Genomic DNA, 27919 nt, shown 5'->3' with positions numbered 1-27919 from the left:
CTGACTAGTAGTATCCATGAGGACACAGGTTTGATCCCTGACCTCGTTCTGTGGGTTAAGGATCCGGTGTTGCCGTAAGCTGTGGTGTAGGTCACAGATGCAGCTCCGATCTGGTGTTGCTGTGGTGTAGGCCATAGGCCAGCGGCTACAGCTCCTGTTGAACCCCTCGCCTGGGAACTTCCATATGCTATGGGTGTGGCCCTAAAAAAATTTTTTTAATTAAAAAAATAAAAATAAAAATGTTCTCTGAAGTTCCCTTGTGGGGAAACAGGTGAAGGATCTGGCATTGCTGCCGTGTGGCTCAGATGCAACTGTGGTATGCGTTGGATCCCTGGCCCAGGGAACTTCCATGTATGCAGTTTCAGTTTGGGGGGAACAGGGATGTTGTCTGTGGAAAATGCAAGGTGTCTGTGTAGAGACTTTATCTTTGAAACACCCTGCAACCTCCAGTGTGTGTTAGAATCTTAGGCAGAGCTATTCAAGTCTTAAATTCTTGGGATTTCTACCGCCCTCCCCCAACATCTCTTACCCCCAAGAGATTCTGACTCATTGGGCTTGAAGTGGGGCCTGGGAAGAGAAGTTTGAAAGAAGCTCTTCAGTAAGAATTCCCAACAGTCACCAGGACACCAGTTTTTGTGTATGGGCTCTAGGAACAGATTGCCAAAATTTGATAACTGTATCAAACACTTCCTAGCTATGTGTGTTAGGTTGTTCCAGTAGTCATTCCAGTGAATCATGCCTTATGGTATCCACTCCCTTGTGTAGACCTGTCCCAAATAACTGTGCGCTTGGCCACGTGAGTTGCTTTAAACAATAAGTGGGACATCTAAACCCTGCTATGATAAGTGCTTGTTCCTTGGGACTTGCTCTAATGTGTTTGCTGTATGCTTTATGAATATTCATTTCTGCTATGGAAAATAAAAACCAAAATGTAGATGCAATTTGCTTATGAGACATTACACAGAGTAAATGTATATGCGTTGAACTTAGATTAAAAAAAAAATCAGGAGTTCCCGTCGTGGCTCAGTGGTTAACAAATCCGACTAGGAACCATGAGGTTGCGGGTTCAATCCCTGGCCTTGTTCAGTGGATTAAGGATCCGACGTTGCTGTGAGCTGTGGTGTAGGTTGCAGACGAGGCTCGGATCCCGAGTTGCTGGGGCTCTGGCGTAGGCCGGTGACTACAGCTCCAACTCAACCCCTAGCCTGGGAACCTCAATATGCTGTGGGAGCGGCCCAAGAAATGGCGAAAAGACAAAAAAAAAAAAAAAAGTGAAAGTGCTACTTAAGATGGGAGATTGACCAAGTGACATTTAAAAACTCTAGACTGGGAGTTCCCGTCGTGGCTCAGTGGTTCACGAATCCGACTAGGAACCATGAGGTTGCGGGTTCGGTCCCTGCCCTTGCTCAGTGGGTTAAGGATCCGGCGTTGCCATGAGCTGTGGTGTAGGTTGCAGACGCAGCTCGGATCCCGAGTTGCTGTGGCTCTGGCGTAGGCCGGTGGCTACAGCTCCAATTGGACCCCTAGCCTGGGAACCTCCATATGCCGCGGGATCGGCCCAAGAAATAGCAACAACAACAACAACAACAAATAAAATAAAAAATAAAAACTCTAGGCTGACAACTATGTCATCCCTAAATTGACCACCAACTAGTGACACCCATTATAGCCCCATTATGGGCTCAAGTAGTTGCTACACAAGAGAAGCAGATAAATCCCTAGCTACCCAGCCAGCTAATGGCCAACTTGCGTCTCTGTCATTCAGATGTATGACAGAACAGATGCATGTTAGTTTCAGCGCCCTTCAATCTGCCAAAACCTCTCACTTACCATGGTCCTTAAAACAGTGCCATCTGCGGGGAAATCTGGCACGGCAGAGAGGGTTAGGGCATATGAACATAGCATAAAGCAAAATTTAGGTGTATGGTCCTTCCACCCTGCTTATACCCTATCCTAAGCTTATTTACATATTCCATCTCTTTCTCCTTGCTTCTCCCTCTGTTCTAAATTAATTGATAAACTGGGTTACTATTGCTACTCTTCAAGTGAACACATTTTACCAACCTTAGTGTTTTAAATAGGCAGTTTATTTTGCTCATGATTTTGTGTCAGAAATTCAGGAAGGGCTTGCTTGGGCAGTTCTTTGTTGGAGTCCCTTATCACATATCAACTTCGTGTGTGGTCATTTAAATGCTCATCTGGACTGGACATCCAAAATGGCATACTCATGCGGCCGACAGTTGATGCTGGCTGTTGGCTGGCTGGAAGCTCAGCTGGAGCTGTCAACCAGAGCACCTTCACACACCCCTCCAGCCTGGCAGACTTCTCCCCTGGCTTCCTGGGGAGGTGGCTTCCCTGAGAGCGACTGTCTGAAAAGAACCAGGTTCATGGCTTTTTCTGACTTATCCTAAAAAGTCATGCAGCAACACTTTCACTGTATTTTACTAGCTACCAGCAAGCCGCTAAGCTAGCCTAGATTCAAGAGAAGGGGATATGAACCCCTCCACCTCTCAATAGGAGCAATGTCAAAGAATTTGGGGACATGTTTTAAAGCTGCCACATAAACAATGTGATTCAAGCATCTTAATTTGTCTTATAAACCTATCTGTTCCATTCCCATGGTGCAGCCTGTCTGGAGGTGTACTTGAAGGCTGCTGCCATTGCATCAGGGTCATTTTCCACACAGTATTTGCCCTTTTGGAGTTTGGCTGCCATATAAAAATGGCAGAGTATCCTGTCCTGCTGGAAAGGCCACATGAGGAGGAGGTGACAGCCACTAGCCCCAGATGACAGCATTGCAAAGTGGCTGAGATCATTAGCTCTGGAGCCAAACTGCCTAGATTTGAGTCCCCACTCTACCATTTACTACCCTTATCACCTTGAGCTAATAACTCAATTTTTCCATGACTGCTCATCACTTTGGTGGGGAAAAGGCCATGTTTCTAAGTTTGCTCATATGTTAAATGGAGATAAGGGCACCTGCTTTCAAGGGTTGTAGTGAAAGTAAATACCTGTAAAGCATTTCAGACAACACCTGGAGCATGTAAGTGCTCAATAAATTATTATTATCCAAATTCCTGTGGACTGGAGTTCTCCAGTGGCTCAGCTGCTTAAGGATCAGGTGCTGTCATTCAGCAGCTTGTGTTGCTGCTGTGGTGGGGTTTCAATCCCTGGCCTGGGTACTTCCACATGTAGAGGGCACCACCAACCAACCAACCAACCAACCAAATTCCTGTGGACCTCTCAAACCTCTAGGATTAGGTCCCTGGATTCTAATTTGAGCAGTATCTATCTAGCTGTCATTTAATACACATGTAATGTGGACTAACTGGATCCCCTGTCCATTCTCTGAACACTTGAACACCCTCAGTAAGGATAAATGGGGGAGGTGGGAAGGAGCGAGGGTTTGGGGGTCCATGTATGGAGCTATGGACAAATATAGGGTAAGGCAGGTCTGTCTGCTGATGACAAGAGAAAGGTTGTAGAGAAATGGGAGGGTGCTGAGAAGGCAGTGCCAGCAGGTTAGAGAAGGATACAGAAATGGAAGAGGGAGAGAAGGAGGGCCCAGAAGGCAGTCTTGGCCTGGGTTTAGCCCAGGCTGCTCCTCACTTGTGAAAATGACAGACATCATGCCTTAGTTAACCATCACGGTCTCCTTCTCATGAGAGCTTGCTGCTGAATCAACAGTCCACAGTAGGTTACATCATGCAGATGCTCTCCAGAGTTCCTGGCATCCCTGTGGCTGGCAGGGCACAAGGCCATTTGCTGTCCACATCTTACAATACATTATACACCCACCTATTGCTGTCCACTGTAAAATTCTAGAAAGTGCTGCTTTACTTCACAGGACCTTTTTGCCGGGGGGGCGGGGGGGGGGGGGGGGGCCTCCCCACGGTATATGGAGTTCCCAGGCCAGGGGTCAGATTCCAGCCGCAGTTGCAGACTTACACCACTGCTGCAGGAATGCTGGATCTTCTACCCACTGTGCCAGGTTGGGGATCGAACCTGCCCCCCAGGACTCCAGAGACACCACCAATCCCATTGTGCCACAGCGGGAACTTCACTTGGTGGGACCTTTAATCATTTCTTCCACCCGCATTTTTCTAGTTCTCTTATTATTCTCATCCATCAAGTCTTAGTACTCTGACCTCTGGAAGTCCCCTGTCCCATCTGGGTTGTGGTGACTCAATTGCTGCTTCACAATGAAAACCAAAAAAAAAAAAAAATTATTAGGAAAATCAAAGAAGACGTATAAATGGAGGCAAATACCAATTCATGTTTGGAAAATTCAGTGATATAAGATGACAGTTCTCCTCAGATTAATCTACAAACTCAGTGCAATCCCAGTCAAAATCTCAGCATGATTTGTGTCTCTGTATATGTGTGTATGAAGTTGTCCAACTGATACAAAAGTTTATATTGCAGCACAAATGAAGGCAATATAGTTACACCAGAAAGAGCATCCCCCCCACCCCAGCCCCGCCAGGTTCACACCCTAACTCTAATGCTTACTGGCTGTATCAATTTGGACAAGTTGTCTATGACTCGAAGTCTTGGTTTGAGGTTTCTTGTTATTTAAAATACTGCCCCCACAGAATCATGAGTATAAGATGAGTTAATATATGTAAAACACATGGTACAATACTTAACATGTAGTAGGTGGTCAAAGAAAATGATAGGTGGTTTTAAAAGGCACTGTGATTCAAAAGTTAGTGTTAGCAGTAAACAGTATATCTAAAAGTATCAGAGGCTCAGAGCTAAAAGAAAGAGAATCCAACTAGAACCCCATTTTCTCTCTCTCTTTTTTTTTCTTTTTTCTTTTTTTTTTTTTTTTTTTGGCTCTTTATGGCTGCACCCATGGCATATGGAGGTTCCCAGGCTAGGAATCAAATCAGAGCTACAGCTGCCGGCCACAGCCACAGTAATGTGGGATCAGAGCCCCATCTGCAACCTACACCACAGCTCACAGCAACGCTGGATCCTTAACCCACTGAGCAAGGCCAGGGATCAAACCCGAATCCTCATGGATCCTATTCGGGTTTGTTAACCGGTTAGCTACGAAGGGAACTCCTAGATCCCTGATTTCTCAATGTTTCTTCACTCTTCAACTTCCTGCAGTCTAGCTATTCATTTTCCAAAGGACAAGTTTGGAGTTAGAAATTTGAGAGCTGTCAGCATCGAGGTTTCATTTAAAGCTTTAAAACCAGCCAGGTTTCCTGTGGGTAAAGATGGAAATAAGAGGAGAGTTTGGGGTTGACCCTCGGACTCTTCACCATCAAGAGGCTGGAAGAGGCAGAGGAGCCAGCCAAGTGGGAGCAACACCAGAGGACAACCATGTTTATTGTCCTTCTTGCTGTTTCTATCATTAGAAACACCCGGAACAATGTTCCCTTGATATCATACTGGTCCTTATTATTCTTGGGATATTGGATGATTTTTTTTTAACTTTCTTCTTTGCACTTATTTCGATTACTTGAGTGTGTTTATGATAAGGTATTTGTAATTTTTTTTTTTGTCTTTCTTTTCTAGGATCACTCCTGTGGCATATAGAGGTTCCCAGCCTAGGGACTGAATCGGAGCTGCAGCCACCAGCCTACGCCACAGCCACAGCAATGTGGGATCAGAGCTCCATCTGCAACCTACACCACAGCTCACAGCAACGCCAGATCCTTAACCCACTGAGCAAGGCCAGGGATCGAACCCACAACCTCATGGTTCCTAGTCGGATTCGTTAACCACTGCACCACAACAGGAACTCCAAGGTGTATGTAATTTAAACAAAAAGAAAGCTCTACTCTATAGAGGAACTACAGGATACTTTGGGTATGAAAAACACCTGGAAAATCCTAAATAAATCCTAAATAAACTCTCTTTTTAGGTCCTTTACATTTTTCTACAGCAGTCATTTCATTACTTCCTCTCATCACCACCTCATTTTGCTACTTCTTTTTAAACAATTTAATCTGCATGTTAGAAAGTGTCCATCTCTGGGCAAGGAGTAGTATCTCATGGAATCAGGTTGGAAAATATAAGAGAGGGGCTATCAATTGGATCTCAGAACTCCTATGTCAATGTCATACTCCAAGAGGTTTATAATTATCTGTCCATAGGTGTACCTGTAGGCAACGAGACTGTGACTGTCCCACAAACAACATGAGAAGTGCATATACACATAACACACACACGTGCACACCCCTGCTGACTCAGGGCAGTATTTTGTAACTTTTTCCCCTTCTAGGTTGCCCATTGTGTTTGAGATTGGGCAGGGATTTTGACCAAGGTAAATGTAAACAACAGGACAAGGGAGTTCCCATTGGGGCTCAGCACTAATGAACCCGACTAGTATCCATGGGGATGTGGGCTCGATCCCTGGCCTCGCTCAGTGGGTTAAGGATCTGGCATGGCTGTGAGCTCTGGTGTAGCTCGGATCCCGAGTGGCTGTGTCTGTGGTATAGGCCAGCAGTTGTAGCTCCGATTTGACTCCTAGCCTGGGAACTTCCATATGCCACAGGTGTGGCCCTAAAAAGCAAAATAAATAAATAAGTAAATAAACAACAAGGCTGTAAAATGCCTTCTCTTCAGACTTTAAACTTGAATTCTTAGGCCTCCAAATGGTTAGATGCCCCAAGAACAGTTTTTGAAAAATTACTCCACGTTTGAGCCCAGTGGAAGGAAAGTTCCTGTTTGTTTTTGAAGGGAAATATGGCATGGATTCAGACTTTTCTGAACGCCTTTTCAAATAGACTTATTAAATCATCTTCTAACACTAATTCAAATAATATTGACCCCTCCCCGCTCTGTACTAGCCACCAAGCTAGGACCGGGAGTATAAAAAGATAATTTGTTTAAGGCCAAGTTTCTATTTTAGACTGAGTATTTTCACTGCTCTCAGTTAACTGCTGTTCAGCAGAATCAATTCTCAGGGCCTGAGAGAATTTCTCTTGTTCTCCCTGAAGTTGGGGGTGACCGTGTGACTTGCTTTGGCCAATGAATGGAAACCTAACCCTTTTCACTTCCAGATGTAGGCACTTAGTTGCCTGTGCTCAGCTCTCTAGCTCTCTCCTTTCCTGGCACAGTGAGGTTCACAACATGTGCTAAGATGGAAGTTTCAGGAAATTGAAGAGGCAGGGAGTCATAAGCTAATAGAGGAGGACACCTCCCCTGGAGAGTTGCCTCAATCCATGGCAGATTTTGTGTGACAGATAAATAAACTTTTTTTGTGTTGAGTCAGTGTGATTTAGGCAAAAGCTCCCATACTATGACTAATACAGCTCCTAGTTGACTCTGTTTCTTATGTTTGAATGCCTTCCTTCTCTCCTTCTATTTATTGAAAAGGGCATTTGTTTTGGGCTCCAGGGTGTTGGTTTTTCCTTGGGATATAAGGAAAAAGGGTCCTCTTATCTTTTGTCTGGTTTCTGAGCTTTATGTGGATCTGGGGCCACAGATACAGATTTGGGAATCGACAGCATTAAGGAAGTGGTTAAATCCAGGCGTTGGATGATGTTGTATAGAAGATATGTAAATGGGAGTTCCTGTCGTGGCGCAGTGGTTAACGAATCTGACTAGGAGCCATGAGGTTGCGGGTTCGGGTTCGGTCCCTGCCCTTGCTCAGCGGGTTGACAATCCGGCGTAGCCGTGAGCTGTGGTGTAGGTTGCAGACGCGGCTCGGATCCCGCGTTGCTGTGGCTCTGGCGTAGGCCGGTGGCTACAGCTCCGATTCAACCCCTAGCCTGGGAACCTCCATATGCCTCGGGAGCGGCCCAAGAAATAGCAACAACAACAACAACAACAAAAAAGACAAAAAAAAATGTAAATGAAAATGTAAGAGGACAGAGACCTGGGAAACAGCAGTTTGGGGATAAGCAGTGAAAAAAGAAAGAACCGAAGGAAGAAAGTAAGAGGATGTGGCAAAAGGAAAATAAAAAACAAGAAACCAAGGGATGATAAAGTTTCTAGAGTGATGGTCTAGAGTTTCAAATACAGTGACAAAATCAAGCAAATTAAGGACAAGATAGTACTGATCAGAAATGGTGGGAGTGGATGTAAATGGGTGAAAAAGGTTTCCCAAGCCCAGAGTTACTGGGAGAATAGATGACATCAGCAAGGTAATACAAGGTGGGAAGCAGATCCCACCTGATGATAACTAACCTGCTGGATCAAAGGGAGGCAAAAACAGCTGGAATGGAACCACTTAGAAGGTTCATTCACGTAACAGCCTCAAAAATTACAAGAATTGGAGGTGCCTGTGCCTCTAAAGGCAGAGCTATACTTGAACTAAAAACGGAAGGTTGAAGTGAAAGTTTTTAAAGGAGCAGTTATTATTATGATAATTCTTATTGCTTTTCAGGGCCGCACCCAAGGCATATGGAGGTTCCCAGGCTAGGGGTTGAATCAGAGTTACAGCTGCCAGCCTGTGCCATAGCCACAGCAATGCAGGATCCGAGCCACATCTGTGAACTACACCACCACTCATGGCAATGCCGGATCCTTAACCCGCTGAGTGAGGCCAGGAATCAAACCTGCAACCCCTTGGTTCCTGGTTGAATTTGTTTCCGCTGCGCCGCAACGGGAACTCCTTAAAGGGACAGTTATAAACCCAGATCCCTTGTAGCTGTGAAGTTGCCACTCCCTCACCTCAAGCAGACATCTCATTTACTAGTGGAGAGACACTTGGGGCCTCCAGGAACACCTTAGGGCAAGGGAAGCCTACCACAAACAATGAGAGAGAGTGAATGACAGAGGCTAACTCAGGGATTCCTATCTCCTGTTCTGCACCAGCAACACTGTTTAGCTGTGCTATTGGAGGAGTCCTCTCTGAGAACCCAATAAAAGAGCACAGCTAGGCCACTCTACAGTGAAGCCAGCAATCAACCAGTCCTGCCAATCACAGAGTTTTTGCCTTTTTGGGGGGGGCAGGGGGAGCTGGCAGCAGGTGGAAATTCCCCTGGCCAGGTTTTTGCCTGCACCACAGCAGTGCCCCAATCCTCTGCAGTGACAGCACCAGATCCTTAATCTACTGTGCCACAAGGGAACTACCTAAACAGCTTTATGTTGTCTCACTCTTAAATATAAAATATGAATTTAATTACTAAATTCACTAGTCAGTTGAAGAAAGCCTTCAAGATGAAAAGACAGAACCAAAATAACCTTAAAAAAACAAACAAAAAGGAACTTTAAGGACATGGGAAGCAAAATAAAACTTCTGGAAATGCATAATATTAACATCTTTGCAAAATAAGAAGAGATACTGCATCTTTGGGAAAAAAAGGAGTCAATAAAAGTAGGAACATCCAGAAAACAAAAATTATTATTTGAAAATTAAAACTACAACAAAGTAGAAAATGTAGTAAAAAGATCGAAAGAAAAACTTCTTTAAAAGTAGACAATAGATAATATAACACATATGAAATAAAATGGTAACAAAATTAAATAAAAATATAGCATCAGGTCAGGAGGTGCCATAGAGTTAAAGAAGATAAAACAGTTTTGAAAATTTAAGGGAGAACATTATCAAAGAAATGTCTGAAGTAAATGTCCCCAAAGTGAAGGTCATTTGTTCCCAGATCAAGAGTTCACTGAGGGCTCCGAACACTAGATGAAACAAAGACCCACGCCAAAGCCTATCATGACATTTCAGATCGCTAGGAACCAAGAAGATATTCTAAAAATCCCCAGCAGTAAAGTCAATGGTTGTCAAGAGAAGCACAAAAAGCATCCCATTAGAATGGCTTCAGTCCTTTCTCTCTCTGAGTTCCTCTCCAGGTTCTCCCAATAGGACAATAAACTCATCTGGAAGGCAGAGGGCCTGCCCATTGATAAACCTTTTGATGTGGTCCCCAGAGGTGAGTTTCTCTGAACAGAGAGCAAGAAGGGTAGAGAGTTGATCCAGAAGAAAAGTGGAAGCTAGCCAACACAACCAGAAAGCCAAAAAAAAGAGAGAGAGAAATAATAGAATAATAGACATAATTCTATTATGCATCCAGAAGAGAATTTTTAAAAGAGTTGCCTTTGTGAAATAATTGAAAACAGCAAGACACAGGGTTGGGAACTGCTTTTATTACATTCTTTTATAATATAAACTTTGTAGAACTCTTTAACTCTTTTAACTAGGTACAACTTGCACAAAAATAATTTTTAAGTGCTTTTTGGATTTGCAGTGACAAAATTGTGGGTAACCTTTTGCCAGGCAATTTCAGCTCAGCATTGGGAGCCGAGGTCAGATTACAGTGTGTTGAGAAGCTGAGATGAGGGAGAGAGGAATTCTAAAGGCAGCCAAATGTTGTTAATCAAATATTTTGTTAATGTCTTTAATAGCTAGTCTACTAGCCTAGCTAGGTCAGAGGTGTGCTGCCTGTGATTTGTGTTGTGCTCTCTGCACACTATACCTGGGGCCCACACGTGTAATCCATGTGTCCAGTATATTCATGTACAGTTTTAAGATTCAGAACTTTTCCGTGTGCTTTTAATTATTAAAATGGTTTCCGACTATTATTGCTTAACCTGTCCCCAAAATACAATTTTGCCTTTGACACCCATTCCTCTTACTGTATTTTCTTTATATACTTTCTCAACTCAAAGTTTGAACCATCTTTGACCTCCTCTTTCACTTCCAACATGTCCTTGCCAAATGCTATACATTCTGCCCATGAAATGTTTTTTGTCATCTTCTCTGCCCTGGCTGGCCCTCACGGTTTAAGCCAACAGGATTTGTTGATGTCACTATGGGACTAACTACCTCTCTATGCCTCTAAACTCCCATCTCCAGTGGAGTTATTAGCTAATAACTCTTGTTAGCTAATGGACTTCATGATCTTATTAGAAACTGCTTTTCCAGGAGCTCCTATTGTGGCTCAGTGGTAATGAAACTGACTCGTATCCATGAGGACTCAGGTTCAATCCCTGGCCTCACTCAGTGGGTTAAGGATCCAGCGCAGCCATGAGCTATGGTGTAGGTCACAAGTGTGGCTCAGATTTGGTGTGGCTATGGTATCGGCTGGCAGCTGCAGCTCCAATTCAACCCCTAGGCTGGGAATCTTCATATGCTGCAGGTGTGGCCCTAGAAAGCAAAAAAAAAAGAAAAAAACTGCTTTTCCAGCCACACTTCTTATTACTTTCCCTTTCTTGAGCCAAACACTTCTTTGGTGCTCTTGAGGAGATCCCCCCTCCAAGCCTATGTTCACACTGTCACCTCTGCTTGAAGCACCTGCAAGCTCATTTTCTCCGTGCGTCCAGTCTTTCCCAGTCTTCAGAGCCCAGCTCTAAGCCCTTCCCATTCCCTACGTGGCTCTTAGAGATGCTCTCCAGGAAGTCATAATTCTTTTTTGAACCACTTCATCACTTTCTCTGAATCTTCTTCTGTTCTAGTACACGGGGTGCCTCACTTGTAAGCAACTTGAAGGAAAACTTCCATATCTAATTTGCCTTTGTTTACGCTGAGCAGTTGCATGGTATCCAGCACACATACATACCCAATGTGTTTGCTGGATTTTTTTTTTTTTTTTGTCTTTTTAGGGCCACACCCACAGCATATGGAGGTTCCCAGGCTGGGGGCTGAATCAGAGCTGTAGCCTCTGGCCTACACCACAGCCACAGCCATGCCAGATCTGAGCCACGTTTGCGACCTACACCACAGCTCACAGCAACACTGGATCCTTAACCCACTGATTGAAGCCAGGGATTGAACCTGCATCCTCATGGATGCTAGTCAAGATGTGTTTCTGCTGAGCCACGACCCAAACTCCATTGGCTGAATTTTTAAATAAAGTAGCCAATCAATATTTCCCCTGCTTTATTGTGATATAACTGGCATATAAGAATTGCACATTATTAATTTACATTATTGGTAAATTTAGACAAATTTCTACACTCATGGTACCATCACCAAAATCAAGGTAATAAACATATCCATCATCTCCAAAAGTTTGCTTGCGTCTCTTTGTTTTGGTTTTGCTTTGTTTTGGATTTTATTTTGGGGTTAAACACACTTAACATGAGATCTATCTTCTTAACAAATTTTAAGCACACAGTACCTTTTTGTTCACTATAGGCACTAGACTGTACAGAACAAATTTTAAGCACACAATACCTTTTTGTTCACTATAGGCACTAGGCTGTACAGAGATCTCTAGAACCTACTCATCTTGAATTACTTATACCCCTGGAACAACTCCCTGTTCCTCTCCCACCATCCCCTGGTAACCACCATTCAGCCAATCAATATTCAATCTACTGCCATTTGAAAGGCAAAGAAGAACAGTGATCTTACGAAGGTGAAATCAAATTAGACCAACTAACTTCAAACCCCAGATCCCAGAAAGATAGGAAAATATTATACCATTGTTAAGGAAAAGTTAGAGGGGGAAGGACTGAAAAGTCCTATTAAAGTTGAGAAGCCAAGAGTTCCCGTTGTGGCTCAGTGGTTAACAAATCCGACTAGGAAACATGAGGTTGTGGGTTCGGTCCCTGCCCTTGCTCAGTGGGTTAAGGATCCGGCGTTGCTGTGAGCTGTGGTGTAGGTTGCAGACGTGGCTCGGATCCCGCATTGCTGTGGCTCTGGCGTAGGCCAGCAGCTACAGCTCCGATTAAACTCCTAGCCTGGGAACCTCCATATGCCGTGGGAGTGGCCCAAGAAATGGCAAAAAGACCAAAAAATAAAAATAAAAAATAAAATAAAATTGAGAAGCCATAGCCTGGTATTGTATCCACTATGTAAATAAAGGTGAAGAACAGAGGTATAGGAGGAGTCAGATTAACCTTGGATGAAATCTGACCTCTGTCTATTGAGAGCTGTATATCCTTGGACCAGTTAGCCCCTTTGAGCGTGCCTTCCTCCTTTTTCTTCTTAGCAAAATTTAGGTGATAATGGAACCTACCCCCCAAAGCCATTCCTATACTTAAATGACATACAGGCATACCTCATTTCATTGTGTTTCACTTTATTGTGCTTTGCAGATACTGCATTTTTTTACCCATTGAAGGTTTGTGACAACCCTGGGTCAAGCAATTCTCTTGGCACCATTTTTCCAATAGCGTTTGCTTACTTCATGTCTCTGTGTTACATTTTGGTAATTCTGGCAATGTTTCAAACTTTTTCATTATTATTATGTTTTTTATGCTGTTCTGTGATCACTGATCTCTGTTTTCTTTTTAGGGCCATACCCAAGGCATATGGAGGTTCCCAGGCTAGAGGTTGAATCAGAGCTGTAGATGCCAGCCTCTGTCACAGCCACAGCAATGCCAGATCCATGCTGTATCTGTGACCTACACCACAGCTCACAGCAACACCGGATCCTTAACCTACTGAGCAAGGCCAGGAATCGAACCTGTGTCCTCAGGGATGCAAGTCAGATTCATTTCTGCTGAGCCACGAAGGGAACTCCAATGTAATCACTCATCTTTAATGTTACTGCTGCAACTCACTGAAGGCTCAGGTGATGGTTAGTATTTTTTAGCAGTAAAGTACTTTTTTTTCTTTATTTTTAAAGCCATCCCTGCAGGATATGGAAGTTCTCAGGCTAGGGGTCAAGTTGGAGCCACAACTGCCGGCCTACACCACAGCCACAGCAATGCCAGATCCAAGCCACATCTGCAACCTGTACTGCAGCTTGCAGCAATGCTGGATCCTTAATCCGCTGAGCAAGGTCAGGGATCGAACCCACATCTTCATAGATATTAGTCGGGTTTGTAACCCGCTGAGCCACAATGGGAACTCCAATAAAGCATTTTTTAAAGTATGTATGTTGTTTTCTTAGGCGTGATGCTATTGCACACTTAATAGACTATAGTATAGTGTAAACATAACTTTTCTATGCACTGGGAAACCAGAATTTTCATGTGACTCACTATATTGTGATGTTTGCTTTATTTTGGTGTTCTGGAACTGAATCCGTAATATCCCTGAGATATGCCTGTAATGTACACGAAGAGTTTTGCTGAATGCCTGGAAGACATCATATACACTCAGTAAATGATAGCTTCTTTTTTATTATCAGTGGTGAGAGCTGTGTTAAGCAGTTGCCAAGAGTACTCAATAGCTTTCGAATCAGAGCTGGAGAATTCTTACTAAAAATGATGAGCGGATACTCTCAAACTCATTTTACTAGGCCAGCATTAAACTAATACCAAAGCAGCATGAGGATACTGCAAGAAAAGAAAAGTATAGGCCAGTTTCTTGATGAACTTAGATGCAGAAATCCTCAACAAATACTAGCAAACCAAATTTAACAGTATATTAAAAGGATCACACACCATAATCAAGCAGGATTTATCTCTGAGATACAAGGATACATACACAAATCAGTAAACATAATATGCCATATTAATAGAATGAAGGATAAAAACCATATGATGGTCTAAATAGATGCAAAAAAAGAATTTTGCAAAATCCAACAATCTTTTGTGATAAAAATCCTCTACAGATTAGGTATAGAAGGACTGTGGCTTAACATAAAAAAGGCCATATATGACAAACCCATAACTCGTGTCCTACTCAGTGGTGAAGAGCCTTTCCTAAAGGATCAAGAACAAGACTAGAGGGCCCATTCTCACCACTTCTGTCCAACATAGTACTGGAAGTCTTAGAGCAATTAGAGAAGAAAAAAATGAAAAATCCAAATTGGAAAGGAAGAAGTTAAATTGTCTCTCTTTGCAGATGACATGACCCATATTTAGAAAATGACTTTCTTTAGAATCAACCACAAAACCTTTAGAACTAATAAATGAATTCAATAAAATTGCAGGATACTAATGTCAATATGCAAAAATCAGTTGCTTTTCTATACATTAACAGTGCACTATCTGGAAAAAAATAAGAAAGGAATTTTATTTACAGTAGCACCAAAAACAATAAAATATTTGGATAAATTTAACCAAGGAGGTGAAAGATCTATATAGAGAAAACAGTAAGACATTGATGAAAGAAAACTGAAGAAGACACAGATAAAAGGAAAGATATACCATGTTCATCAACTGGGAGAATTCTGTTTGTTTGTTTTGTTTTTTAGGGCAACACCCACAGCATATGGAAATTCCCAGGCTAGGGGTGGAATCATAGCTGCAGCTGCCAGCCTATACCACAGCCACAGCAACTCAGGATCTGAGCCACTTCTGCAGTCTACACCACAGCTCATGGCAACACCAGATCCTTAACCCACTGAGTGAGGCAGGGGATTGAACCTGCATCTTCATGGACACTAGTCAAGTTCGTTACTGCTGAGCCACAACAGGAACTCCATGAGCTGGAAGAATTAATGTTGCTAAAATGTCCATACTCTCCAAAGCCATCTATAGATTTAATGCAAATCCTAAAATGCGTATGGAGCCACAGAAGACTTTGAATAGCCAGAGCAGTTTTGAACAAGAATAGAGTTGAAAGCATCACTCTTTCTCATTTCGACTATGTTGCAAAGCTATGGTAATCAAAATAAAATGGTAGTGGCATAAAAACAGACATATAAACCAAGAGAATAGAATAGGGAGCCAAGAATATGCCCACACAGATACATGTAGTATTTGTCAAGTACATGCAATAAGTAAAGAACAGTCTTTTTCAATAAATGGTTTTGGGAAAACCTTATATCCGCTGTCAAAAGAATGAAATTGAACCCTTACACAAAAATCTAGTCAAAATTGATTAAAAACCTAAGTGTAAAACCTGAAACCATAAAATTCCTAGAACACAGGGAGTAAGCTCCTTGACATTTGTCCTGGTAATGATTTTTTGGATGTGACACCAAAGCACAGAACAAAAGCAAAAATAAACGAGTGGGATTACACCAAACTAAAAAGCTTCTTATGGTGTTAGGAATAACCAACAAAATGAAAAGGCAACCAGCAGAATGTGAAAAAGTATTTTCAAATTATATATCCGATAAGGAGTTAATGGAGTTCCCTGGTGGCTCGGCTGGTTAAGGACCCAGCATTTGCACTGCTGTAGCTCTGGTTCCCTGGTGGCTCAGCTGGATAAGGATCCAGCATTGTTACTGCTGTAGCTCTGTGAACTTCCGCATGCCATGAGTGCAGCCAAAGGAGAAAAAAAGGAGTTAATAAAATATATAACTCAACTCAATAGCAAAGAAATAAAAAAGATTTTAAAAGTAAGAGACATGAAGAGACATTTTTCCAAAGATATTCAAATGGCCAGTAGGTATAGGAAAAGGCAGTTAATATCACTAATCATCAAGAGAATGCAAATCAAAACCACCTGTTAGCATGACTAGTCCCAAAGACAAGTGGTAACAAGTGTTGGCAATGAATGGATAAAAGGGAACCCTCTTGTACTATTGGTGGGAATGTAAACTGGTACAACCATTATGAAAAACAGGATGGAGATGCCTCAAAAAATTAAAAATAAAACCATCATATGATCTAGCAATGCCACTTCTGAGTATATATCAAAAGGAAATGAAATAAATATCTCAAAAAGATGTCTCCACTCCAATGTTCTTTACAACATCATTCCCAATAATCAAGATATGGAAACAACTGAAGTGTCCATCAACAGATGAAGTTTTTTGTTGTTGTTTTGTTTGTTTTTTGTCTTTTTGCCATTTCTTGGGCCGCTCCTGTGGCGTATGGAGGTTCCCAGGCTAGGGGTCTAATTGGAGCTGTGCCACAGCCACAGCAACATGGGATCCAAGCCGCACCTGCAACCTACAGTACAGCTCACAGCAACACCAGATCCTTAACCCACTGAGCAAGGCCAGGGACCGAACCCCCAACCTCATGGTTCCTAGTCGGATTTGTTAACCAGTGAGCCACGACGGGAACTCCAACAGATGAAGATTTTTAAAAGGTGGTATATAGCTAAAATGAAATAAAACGGAGACTGCTTGAAAATTCCCCAAGTAGAAAAAAACTTTTTTTTTTTTGTCTTTTTAGGGCTGCACCCGGTGTCCTCATGGATACTAGTTGGGTTCATTAACCACTGAACCACGTTAACCCCTGAGCCACGACGGAAATTCCTAAACAAAACCATTTAAGCAAACTCAACCCAGCTTATTTGATGAATGTAAGCAAAACTTAAGTTATTTCTTGCTCCACACTTCACAGTTGTTATAGTGTTAAATGATTAGGGCTGCTGATCAGATTCATAGCAATAGCCAATAATTATTTAGTATTCACCATACAGAGGACCCTGCACTAAGAACTTTGCATACTTTATCTCATTTAATGCTCTTAGCCTTGCAAAGTAGCTTTTGTTATCTCCAGTTTATACATAATAATTTTGATGATTACAATTAGCTCAACATTCTTGAGTGTGTCATGGTCCTGTGCTAAACCATTAATATAGATTATCGCTCTTTATTAATAACCTTATGTGGTAGGAACTATTTTTTTTTTTTTTAGGGCTGCACCCGTGGCGTATGGAAGTTCCCAGGCTAGGGGTCAATTCGGAGCTGTAGCTGCCAGCCTGCACCACAGCCACAGCAATGCCGTATCCTTAACCCACTGAGCCAGGCCAGGGATTGAAGCCTGGTCCTCTTAGATTCTAGTCATTACCACTGAGCCACAACAGGAACTCCAGTAGGAACTATTTTTAATCCTCATTTTTTGAGAAATCAGAAGTACAGACAGATTAAGTAACTTGCCCAAGGTCATACGACTAATAAATGATAGATAAGATTCAAACCTCTAGTCCCTGTGCTTCTACAGTTTAAGTTTTTTACCCTCAAAAGTCCAGCCAAGGGAGTTCCCGATGTGGCTGAACCCAAGTAGTATCCATGAGGACTTGGGTTCGATCCCCGGCCCTGCTCAGTGGGTTAAAGATCTGGCATTGCTGTGGCTGTGGTGAAGCCAGCAGCTATAGCTCTGATTCGACCCCTAGCTTGGGAACTTCCATATGCTGCAGGTTTGGCCCCAAAAAGACAAAAAAAAAAAAAAAAAAAGCCCAGCCAAGTTCAGGCAGAGACATGTCTTTGGATAAGTTTCAAGGTTTCTCAAAATTGAAAGGTCTGTTTTTCCTCTTGATAGTTCCACCAGCAATTTTCCTCAATAACTTATCTATTGCCTGACTAGCTTCACACTTAAGGACTTTATTACACTCCAGTTTGAATTTCCCTTTATCATTACCCTTTTTAACTATATCAAATGATTTCTCCAGGTAATGTTGTCCCAAAGGCACTGGAAAATCTGTCATCTGAGGAAAAGTGATGTAATACACTAAATACAGGGTCCGTTAAGACCAACCAAAACACAATACATGTTAGAAAGGATTCATGTATTTCAATCCTTTTCACTTGTGACTATTTACTGGCAACCTTCTCTCTGCCTAGCACTGTTTTAGGCATCCTGGCCTCTCAGACCCACGACCTCCTCTCACTCCAATGATTCTTTTTTCTCCCGCACTTTAGCCACTGATGCCCATGATCATAACCTGGCCTGTCATCACAAATAGGGTCAATACCTTAACATTCAGTCAAGGCACTCCTCCCTCTCACCATCACTGCCTGCCTTTCTAGATATTCTCACTCCTCCTCTCTGTGGTTGTTTGACCCTACCGTGACCTTTAATCCACTAATTCTACCACATTGTTTTGTTTTGTTTTGCTTTGCTTTTTAGGGCCGCATCCTTGGCCTGTGGCGGTTCCCAGGCGAGGGGTCTAACCGGAGCTACAGCTGCCAGCCTACACCACAGCTCACAGCAACTCGGGATCCGAGCCGCGTCTGCAACCAACACCTCAGCTCACGGCAACGCCAGATCCTGAACCCACTGAGCGAGGCCAGTGATCAAACCCGCAACCTCATGGTTCCTAGTCGGATTCGTTTCCATTGCACTGACGGGAACTCCTCTACCAGTTTTTATTATCCATCAATCCTCTTATGTCCTCCTTTCCCTTTGAACCCAGATTACATTCTATGGCCTTATAATGACCCCCCTTTGAAACACTCTTAAATTCCTTGCCTCGCTCTTTCTCCATTTCCCCTATCTGGCAGATTGTCAACTCTGGTTAAACTCATATATTTGCCAAATATCCATACCAGCTCTTGAACAGCAGCATGTGGCTGGGGAGCATCACAACCTTCTTTACCTGTGCCCACCTTTAGGCCTGGTCTCCCTTCACAATAGATGAGGGCTTCCTGCTCTCATCAGAGGTGTGGTCTGCGGATCCTGCCTGCTAGAACTAACCCCCAGTCTCTTTCATCTTTAAGTTCTCCCTGCTGGATAAAATATAAAAGCATCTTCCATTATCATCCATCTTTAAAACAAAACAAATCTACGGGTTCTGTCATGGATCAGGAGGTTAAGGTTCTGGGGTTGTCTCTGCTGTGGCTCTGTTTACAGCTTTGGTGAGGGTTCGATCCCTGGCCCTGGAACTTATGCTGCCAGTGTGGCCAAAAGAAAATAGATCTTCTCTTGAACATGTTTATTTATAGCTACTGCTCCATTTTTCTGTTTCACTTCAGGGCAAAACTTCTGACAGAGCAGTTCAAGGTCTCCCCTTCCCCACTTCCCATTTACTCTTTAACCCACTTAGTTATATCCCACCTCCACTACTCCACCCAAACTGCTTTTTTAAATGATTTTTATTTTTTCCTGTATCGTTGATTTACAGTATTATGTCAATTTCTACTGTACAGCAAAGTGACCCAGCCATGCATATATGTATATTCTTTTTCTCACATTATCCTCCATCATGTTCCATCACAGGAGCTATACAGCAGGATCTCATTGCTTATCCACTCCAAATGCAATAGTTTACAACTATTAACCCCAATCTCCCAGTCTATCCCACTCCCTCTCCCTCCCCCTTTGAAACCACAAGTCTGTTCTCCAAGTCCAAGAGTTTCTTTTCTGTGGAAAGGTTTGTTTGTGCTGTATATTAGATTCTAGATGTAAGTGATATGGTATTTGTCTTTCTCTTTCTGACTTACTTCACTTAGTATGAGAGTCTCTAGTTCCATCCACATTGCTGCAAATGGCATTTTGTTCTTTTTATGGCTGAGTAGTATTCCATTGTGTGTATATATACCACATCTTAATTTATTCATCTGTCGATGGACATTTGGGTTTTTTCCGTGTCTTGGCTATTGTGAATAGTGCTGCAGTGAGCATATGGGTGCAAATATCTTTTTCAATGAAAACTTTGTCTGGATATATGCCCAAGAGTGGGGTTGCTAGATCATAGGGGATCTGAGCTGCGTCTTCAACCTACACCATAGGTCACGGTAATGCCAGATCCTTAACCCACTGAGCAAGGCCAGGGATCGAACCTGAAACCTCGTGGTGCCTAGTCAGATTCGTTAACCACTGCGCCACCACAGGACCTCCTCTCCAGCATTTGTTGTTTGTTAACGATGGCCATTCTGACAGGTGTGTGGTGGTACCTCATGGTAGTTTTGATTTGCATTTCTCTAATAACCAGTGATGTTGAGCATTTTTTTCATGTGCTTGTTGGCCATCTGCCAAACTACTTTTATCTGACAACGAATAAGAGCAGCCTTACAAAACCAGTGTTCACATATCTGTTCCGATTTTCCTCCAAATTGCAGAGGTATGTGAGATTATGAGCTATTCTCTCTTCTAGAAACACCCTTCCTTTGACATGTGTGAAAACATTCTCCTGAATTTGCTACCATCTCATTGGCTGTCTCTTCTCTCTTTTTTTTTTTTGTCTTTCTGCTATTTCTTGGGCTACTCCCGCGGCATATGGAGGTTCCCAGGCTAGGGGTCCAATTGGAGCTGTAGCCACCGGCCTACGCCACAGCCACAGCAACACGGGATCCGAGCCACGTCTGCAACCTACACCACAGCTCACGGCAACGCCGGATCCTTAACCCACTGAGCAAGGGCAGGCACTGAACCCGCAACCTCATGGTTCCTAGTCGGATTCGTTAACCACTGCACCACGACGGGAACTCCTGTCTCTTCTTTTAAGTTGTGTTTAAAGCTGCTCTGCATTACCCTCGTGTGTTCTAGGAATTGCCCCTCAGCCTATTTCTCTTTTTACCTACACGATCACCTTAGGGGATCTCATTCAGTCCCATAGCTGTAAATGCCATCTATATTCCAATGACTCCCAAATCTCTATCTCCAAACTAACATATCCAGACACTTGTACGACATCTCTAGTTGTCCAATACATCTCATATGTGACATAGGTTAAGAATTCATGATTCTTGGAGTTCCCGTTGTGGCGCAGTGGTTAGCGAATCCGACTAGGAACCATGAGGTTTCGGGTTCGATCCCTGGCCTTGCTCAGTGGGTTAAGGATCCGGTGTTGCTGTGAGCTGCGGTGTATGTTGCAGATGTGACTCGGATCCCGTGTTGTCGTGGCTCTGGCATAGGCCGGCAGCTACAGCTCCGATTCGACCCCTAGCCTGGGAACCTCCACATGCCACGGGAGTGGCCGAAGAAATGGCAAAAAGACAAAAAAAAAACAAAAACAAAAAAGAATTCATGATTCTACACCATGTATCCCCAGTCTAGCCCTAGGTAAGCAGCATTACTATGCACCCAAATTCTTGGGTCAAAATCCTAGAAATGAAATGTCTGTAATAGGCAAATCTGTAGAGATAGAAAATACAGTAGTGATTGTCTAGGTATATTGGTTGAATGACAGCCCCCCAAATGTGGCTGTGTCCTCATCCCAGGAATCTCAAATATGATGTTATTGGAAAAGGGTCATTGTAGATGTAATTAGGGATCTTGAGATGAATTCATCCACGGGTCTCCAGGTGGGTCCTAAATCCAATGACAAATGTCTTTGTTTTTTTTTTTTTGTTTTGGTTTTTTTGTTTGTTTGTTTGTCATTTTGTCTTTTTAGGGCCACACCTGTGGCGTATGGAGGTTCCCAGGCTAGGGGTCTAATCAGAGCTGTTGCTGCCGGCCTACACCACAGCCACAGCAATGCCAGATCCAAACCGCATCTGCGACCTACACCACAGCTCACAGCAACGCCGGATCCTTAACCCACTGATCGAGGCCAGAGATCGAACTCGCAACCTCTTGGTTCCTAGTCGGATTCGTTTCTGCTGCACCATGACGGGAACTCCACAAATGTCTTTGTAAAACAAGAGGGGACACAGAAGAGAGGAGAAGCCCATTTGATTTGTTTTTTGACTTCTGGCTCCCAGAACTGTGAGAGAATAAATTTCTTTTATTTGAGCTGTAGGGTTCCTGCTAGTTTGTTACTGCTGTCCTAGGAAGCTAATACATTAAGGCTGCGGGTAGAGAAAACCGAGGGGTGACTGCTGATAGGATGAGGTTTCTTTTTGGAGTGATGAAAATGTTCTCAGATTGTAGTGACGGTTGCACAACTCTGTAAACATACTAAAAACCATTCGATTGAAGACATTGAATGAATGGGGGGTATGTAGATTATATCGGTAAAACTAAAAATAAAATGGAGTTGCCTTTTAACTGTGAAATAAAAAAAGATTTCCTGGGAGTTCCCGTAGTGGTGCAGTGGAAACAAATCTGACTAGGAACCATGAGGTTGCAGGTTCAATCCCTGGCCTCTCTCAGTGGGTTAAGGATCCAGCATTGCCCTGAGCTGTGGTGTAGGTAGCAGAAGTGACTTGGATCTGGCATTGCTGTGGCTGTGGTGTAGGCCGGCAGCTGTAGCTCCGTTTAGACCCCTAGCCTGGGAACCTCTATATGCCGTGGGTTCGGCCCTAAAAAAAAAAAAATAGACAAAAGACAAAAAAAAAAGATTTCCTGGAGTTCCCTGGTGGCTCAGTGGGTTAAGAATCCAGTGTTACCATTGCGGGTCTTGAGTCACTGCTGTGGCATGGGTTCCATCCTGGCTGGGGAAGAGAACTTCTGCATGCTGCAGGCGCAGCCAAAAAAAAAAATTTCCTTACGCTCGCATCTAGATCCATCAGCAGATCTTTGGGCTTTCTTCCAAAATATGTCTCAAATATGAGCACTTCCCTTTATCTCCACATCCACCATTTCAGTCCTGTCCTGTCATCTCTGGTCAGCCTAAACACAATAGCCTGTTTTCCTGTTCCCACTCATTTAAGTCCATACTCCTTAAAGCAAATAAGATGGTTATCTTAGAACATAAATCAGATCTTGTCACTCTCTTGCTTAACCTTGCTCTGCCTGGCTTTCCTTTGAACTTGGAATGGAATCAAACTTAGAATGGAACCGAAACTCTTCACTGAGTCCCGCTGAGCCATATATGACCTATCTGGCCTCTGTCCACATCTGAGACCTCATCTCCTTCTATGCTGCCTTTGGTCCATACCTCATCAACACAAGCCTCCCTTAGGATCCTGGTCTATAAGGCACCCTCCATAATGTGTTTCCACCTGCTCTTTCCTCTGTGTGTAGCACTTGGTTTCTCGACTTCCCCATGGCTGTCTTTCTGACCACCCTATAAAGAGGTGCCTTTCCCCAGTTTACTGTCAATCATGTCACTTCGTTTTATTATTTTAGCAATTTTTGTCATCTGGAATAACCTTGTTTACTGAGTTGAAAACTTAGTCTATTTCCCCCAATTAAAGATAAGCTCTAAGATCTGCTGATGGATTTAGATGTGAGTATAAGGAATTTTTTTTTTTTTTTTTTTGGCTGTGTGCACAGCATGCGGAAGTTCCCTTCCCCGGCCAGGAGCCAGGATAAGCTCTATGAGAATAGGGATTTTTTCTGTCCTTCTCTTTGCTAAATCACCACTTTTACCACAGTGCCTGCCAAAAGAGAGGCTCAGTAAGTATTGCAGACATGAACAAATGAAGGATACAAATCATTATGCACAGCCTTTTGTCGTTAAGACACTTATAGCCGGTTGGAGATCCAAGACATACTTGCAGAGTTTATGACAATCTCATCATAAAAAATTCAACAACAATGTAAAATAGAATGAAAATGGCCAGTATGTAAATAGAATAGTGGTCCCCTAGAGCAAATCTGATGACCATCCTACAGTGAGGAGCTCCTTGAAGAACACATTCTTTCCCAAGCCTACACTGGCTGGGCAGCTGGGGTGACTGAAGGGGATGGTGCCATCCATGAATTGCATAGGTGTTCATGACTTTTTGTGTGTGTGTGTGTGTGTCTTTTTGCCTTTTTCTAGGGCCGAGCGGCATATGGAGGTTCCCAGGCTAGGAGTCTAATCGGAGCTGTAGCCACTGGCCTACGCCAGAGCCACAGCAACGCAGGATCCAAGCCGAGTCTGTGCCCTACACCACAGCTCATGGCAACACCAGATCCTTAACCCACTGAGCAAGGCCAGGGATCAAACCCGCCACCTCATGGTTCCTAGTCGGATTCATTAACGACTGAGCCACGACGGGAACTCCCAGGGGTTCATGACTTTTGATGACCTCTACCAGGATGCAAAAGCAAGTTCAGAGAGCTGTGGCTTCTCTGGGCTGTATCTCTGGACCAGTTCCTGTCTCTCTACAACATGGGCTCCTTGTTCTTTTCCTTCTTGGCTTCCAGATTCCAATGTCTGCTCTGCAAGTTCAGTGCCTGCTTCTGGGCCAAGAGTCTTGGCCTTTGTGGCATTTTGAAATGTCCCTCTGAATTGCTCCAGCCCTCTGCAAGTCCTAATTGTCCTCTGAATCCTGGAGCAAGAAGTTCTCTTGCCGGAGTTCCCGTTGTGGCTCAACAGTAAGGAACCCAATTAGCGTCCATGAGGACATGGGTTCGATCCCTGGCCTCACTCAGTGGGTTAAGGATCCAGCATTGCCATGAGATGCAGTGTAGGTCTCAGATGCAGCTCAGATACCATGTTGCTATGACTGTGGCTTAGGCCAGCAGCTATAGTTCTGATTCAACCCCTAGCCTGGGAACTTCCATATGCTGCAGGTGTGGTCCTAAAAAGCAAAACCAACAAAGGAACACAAAAAAACCCCACAAAAGAAATCCTCTTGCCCAGCTCAGGTGTCCCAGATGCCCTTATTTTCCCCTGAAATTTCCTCTCTCCACCACAGAGGAATTCAGGCAATTGATGTCAAGATTAACCAAGATGTGGTGTTAATGGAAAAAAGCATGAGACTTGAGTCAAAAGAAGTATTCAGGGAGTTGCCGTCGTGGCTTAGTGGTAATGAACCCAACTGGGATCCCTGAGGATGCATGTTCTATCCCAGGCCTCGCTCAGTGGGTTAAGGATCCGGTGTTGCTGTGGCTGTGGTGTAGGCTGGCAGCTGTAGCTTCACTTCAGCCCCTAGCCTGGGAACTTCCATATGCTGAGGGTGTGGCCCAAAAAGACGAAAAAAAGAAACAAAAACCTTAATAAGTCTTACCTTTGCTATCAGGATAAGGTACACAGTGGTTGCCACAGCTCTGCACATTGCCTGGCCCCAGCTTCCTCTCCAGCTTTACCTTGACCCTCTTGTGCTAAACCCCATACTGGGGTTTTGTCCCATCTGGAACCCTCCAAGCTCCATGCTGCCTTAGACACCCTCATACTCTTCATTCTGCCTGCAGCTCTCTCCTTCTCTCCCTACCTTTCTGTTCCTTCCACCCAATTCATTTCTGCCCATCCTCCAGTTCTCAACTGAAACATGATCACTTCCCTCAAACCAGAGTATGTCCCCTATCACGTGCCTCCATCACACACACACACACACACAGAGCCTCTATCACACTTTCAATTACTTGATTAGCATCTTATTCCCAGCTATATCTATGCTTCCTGAAGGCAAAAACCATGCCTGTTTTGTTCAGCTTTGGGTCTGTGGTGCCTGTCAGTACGTAATAGGTGCACAACAAATGCTTGTCGAATTAATTAAAAGAGTATGTCTAAGCATATTGTAAACTATAAATGGACTATAAAAATAGCTTATTTCACTTTTGTATTGCAGTCACAAAATTTGAACATTTGGAATCTAGCTTTGGGCTCATAGCAACCATCGTGCTGGCTACAGCTATGGTATATTTGGGTTCCTGGCTAGTTGATACCAATCCAAATGGTTGTAAAAACTTCTAACACTTATATTCCCCTTATCTTTATCCTATGGGTTTCTTTTACTGATAAACTCAATGGAAAAAGCACAGTCTCCATGATGGCAGGGACATTCTCTCTGTCATTCACTGCTGTAGCCCCTAGGTTTAGACTGTAAGCCCATACTACATGCTCATTACGTAGTTTCCTAGTGGATGAATCAGCCAGGTTTAAAGACAGTTCATAAGAAGCACTCCTACCACCACCAACAAATATCCTGAGTGTCTCAAACTCAGATTTGCAGTGTAATAATGGATAGTATTTTATTTAAAAGACAAAGACACCCTGAGAGTCCTCAGAGAGGAACACAGGTAAATCAATTTCCTTGTTAAAAAGATTAGACTAGGAGTTCCCTCGTGACTCAGTGGGTTAAGGATCCGGCTTTGTCACTGCTGTGGCTCTGGTTATTGCTGTGGTGCAGGTTTGATTACTGGCCCTGGATCATCTGCATGCTGTGGGTGCAGCCAAAAAAAAAAAAAAAAGTTAGACTAATTGAATGCAAAGATCTCTTTCATTATAAAATTCTGGTTTCAGAATTATATATTAGGCAATCGGAATAGCAGATATACAAGCTTACTGAGAAGTAATTGGGTTCATGGGACAATGGTGCAATTGACACCCCAATTTAGTATTGACTTTTCCCAGAGCATTAGCGAGGACTTTGCACTAATTGGTTTTTAAAGCTTGATGACACAGCATTCTTGTTAATAGATCATCATGTAGCTTAGAAACTTTTTCAGAGAGACTCAAAGAAGCCTCTAAATTCTTCCTCACAGTACCAGTTTAAGATGGCAAGACCAACACTGTTGATTCTGGGGCCAGAACTGGGACAAGTCCTTGATCTGTCTACACTAGCTGTATACACCATCTACCTCCTGAGAGGATTCATTTTTCTTCCTATGTAAGTAAACCTTTACCACATAATCTCTAAAGTCCCCTCAAGTTCCAAAGACTCATGATTCTAAGAAACCGTAAAAGCTTATAAATGTGCACGTGTCATTCCTATGCTTTAAAATTCCTGATGCTTCCCATTGTACTTAAAACACAGATTCCTGGAGTTCCCATTGTGGCTCAGTGAGGATGTGGATTCAATCCCTGGCCTCACTCAGTGGATTAAGGATCCAGCGTTGCCACAAACTGCAGCATAGGTTGCAGATGCAGCTCAGATCCAGTGTTGCCATGGCTGTGGCACAGGCCCCGGCTGCAGCTCTGACTTGACCCCTAGCCCAGGAACTTCCATGTGCCTCAGGTGTGGCAAAAACAAAACAAACAAAAAAATAATGAGATCCCTTAAGCAGTTCTAAATCTCTCATATGGTGTGGCTCCTTCCTGCTTCTTCACCTGATCGCACCTCCTGCCATTCATTATTTTTGGTCTCTGCCAGGCTTGTTGCTGCATCAGAATGGAGCATGTACTTTCCCACCAGCCAGGATATCCTGCCCCACCCCCCACCATGTTGCTGGCTCCTGACCATTCAAATTCAGCTCGAATGCACCTTAAGAGAGAGGCCTTTCCTAAATAGTCAATGTGAAGTAGTCACCACTCCCCCAAGCCCTTCTCGGTCACTTCATCCTTGCCTTATTTTCTCCATTGTACTGAACAATCTGAAGTTACCTTATATAGCTATTTACTTCTTTGCTAATTGAGAGATTCACCCACTAGAAGGTGCAGGCATACCTGGAAATATTGTAGGTTTAGCTCCAGACTTCTGCAATAAAGTAAACTACACAGATTTTTTTGGTTTCCCCAGTGCATATAAAAGTTATGTCTGTACTGTACAGTGGTCTATTAAGTGTGCAATAGCATTACATCTAAAAAATGTACATAACTTAATTAACAAATATTTTATTGCTAAAAACCGCTAACCATTATCTGAGCCTTCAGCAAGTCATGATCTTTTCACCATTGTAACATCAAAGATCACTGATCACAGATTGCCACAACAAAGAGAATAATTAAAAAGTTTGAAATTTGTGAGGATTACCACAGTGTGACACAGAGAACCAAGTGAGCAAATGCTTTTGG

General features: G+C 43.3%; 1 long non-coding RNA gene across 1 annotated transcript in view; it reads left to right on the top strand.

The window, feature by feature from the left end:
• Positions 1–27626, top strand: part of LOC125129045 (uncharacterized) — a 29134-nt gene extending 1508 nt beyond the window's left edge. The window contains exons 2-3 of the long non-coding RNA XR_007135402.1: positions 26671–26795; positions 27279–27626. This is a non-coding gene — a long non-coding RNA (uncharacterized LOC125129045). The remainder of the gene's footprint in view (positions 1–26670; positions 26796–27278) is intronic.
• Positions 27627–27919: the final 293 nt, after the last annotated feature.

The sequence above is a fragment of the Phacochoerus africanus genome, chromosome 6 (genome assembly GCF_016906955.1).
Source record: "Phacochoerus africanus isolate WHEZ1 chromosome 6, ROS_Pafr_v1, whole genome shotgun sequence".
Lineage (NCBI taxonomy): Eukaryota > Metazoa > Chordata > Mammalia > Artiodactyla > Suidae > Phacochoerus > Phacochoerus africanus.
Note: the sequence above shows the minus strand (reverse complement) of the source record. Positions and strands in the feature narration are given on the sequence as shown.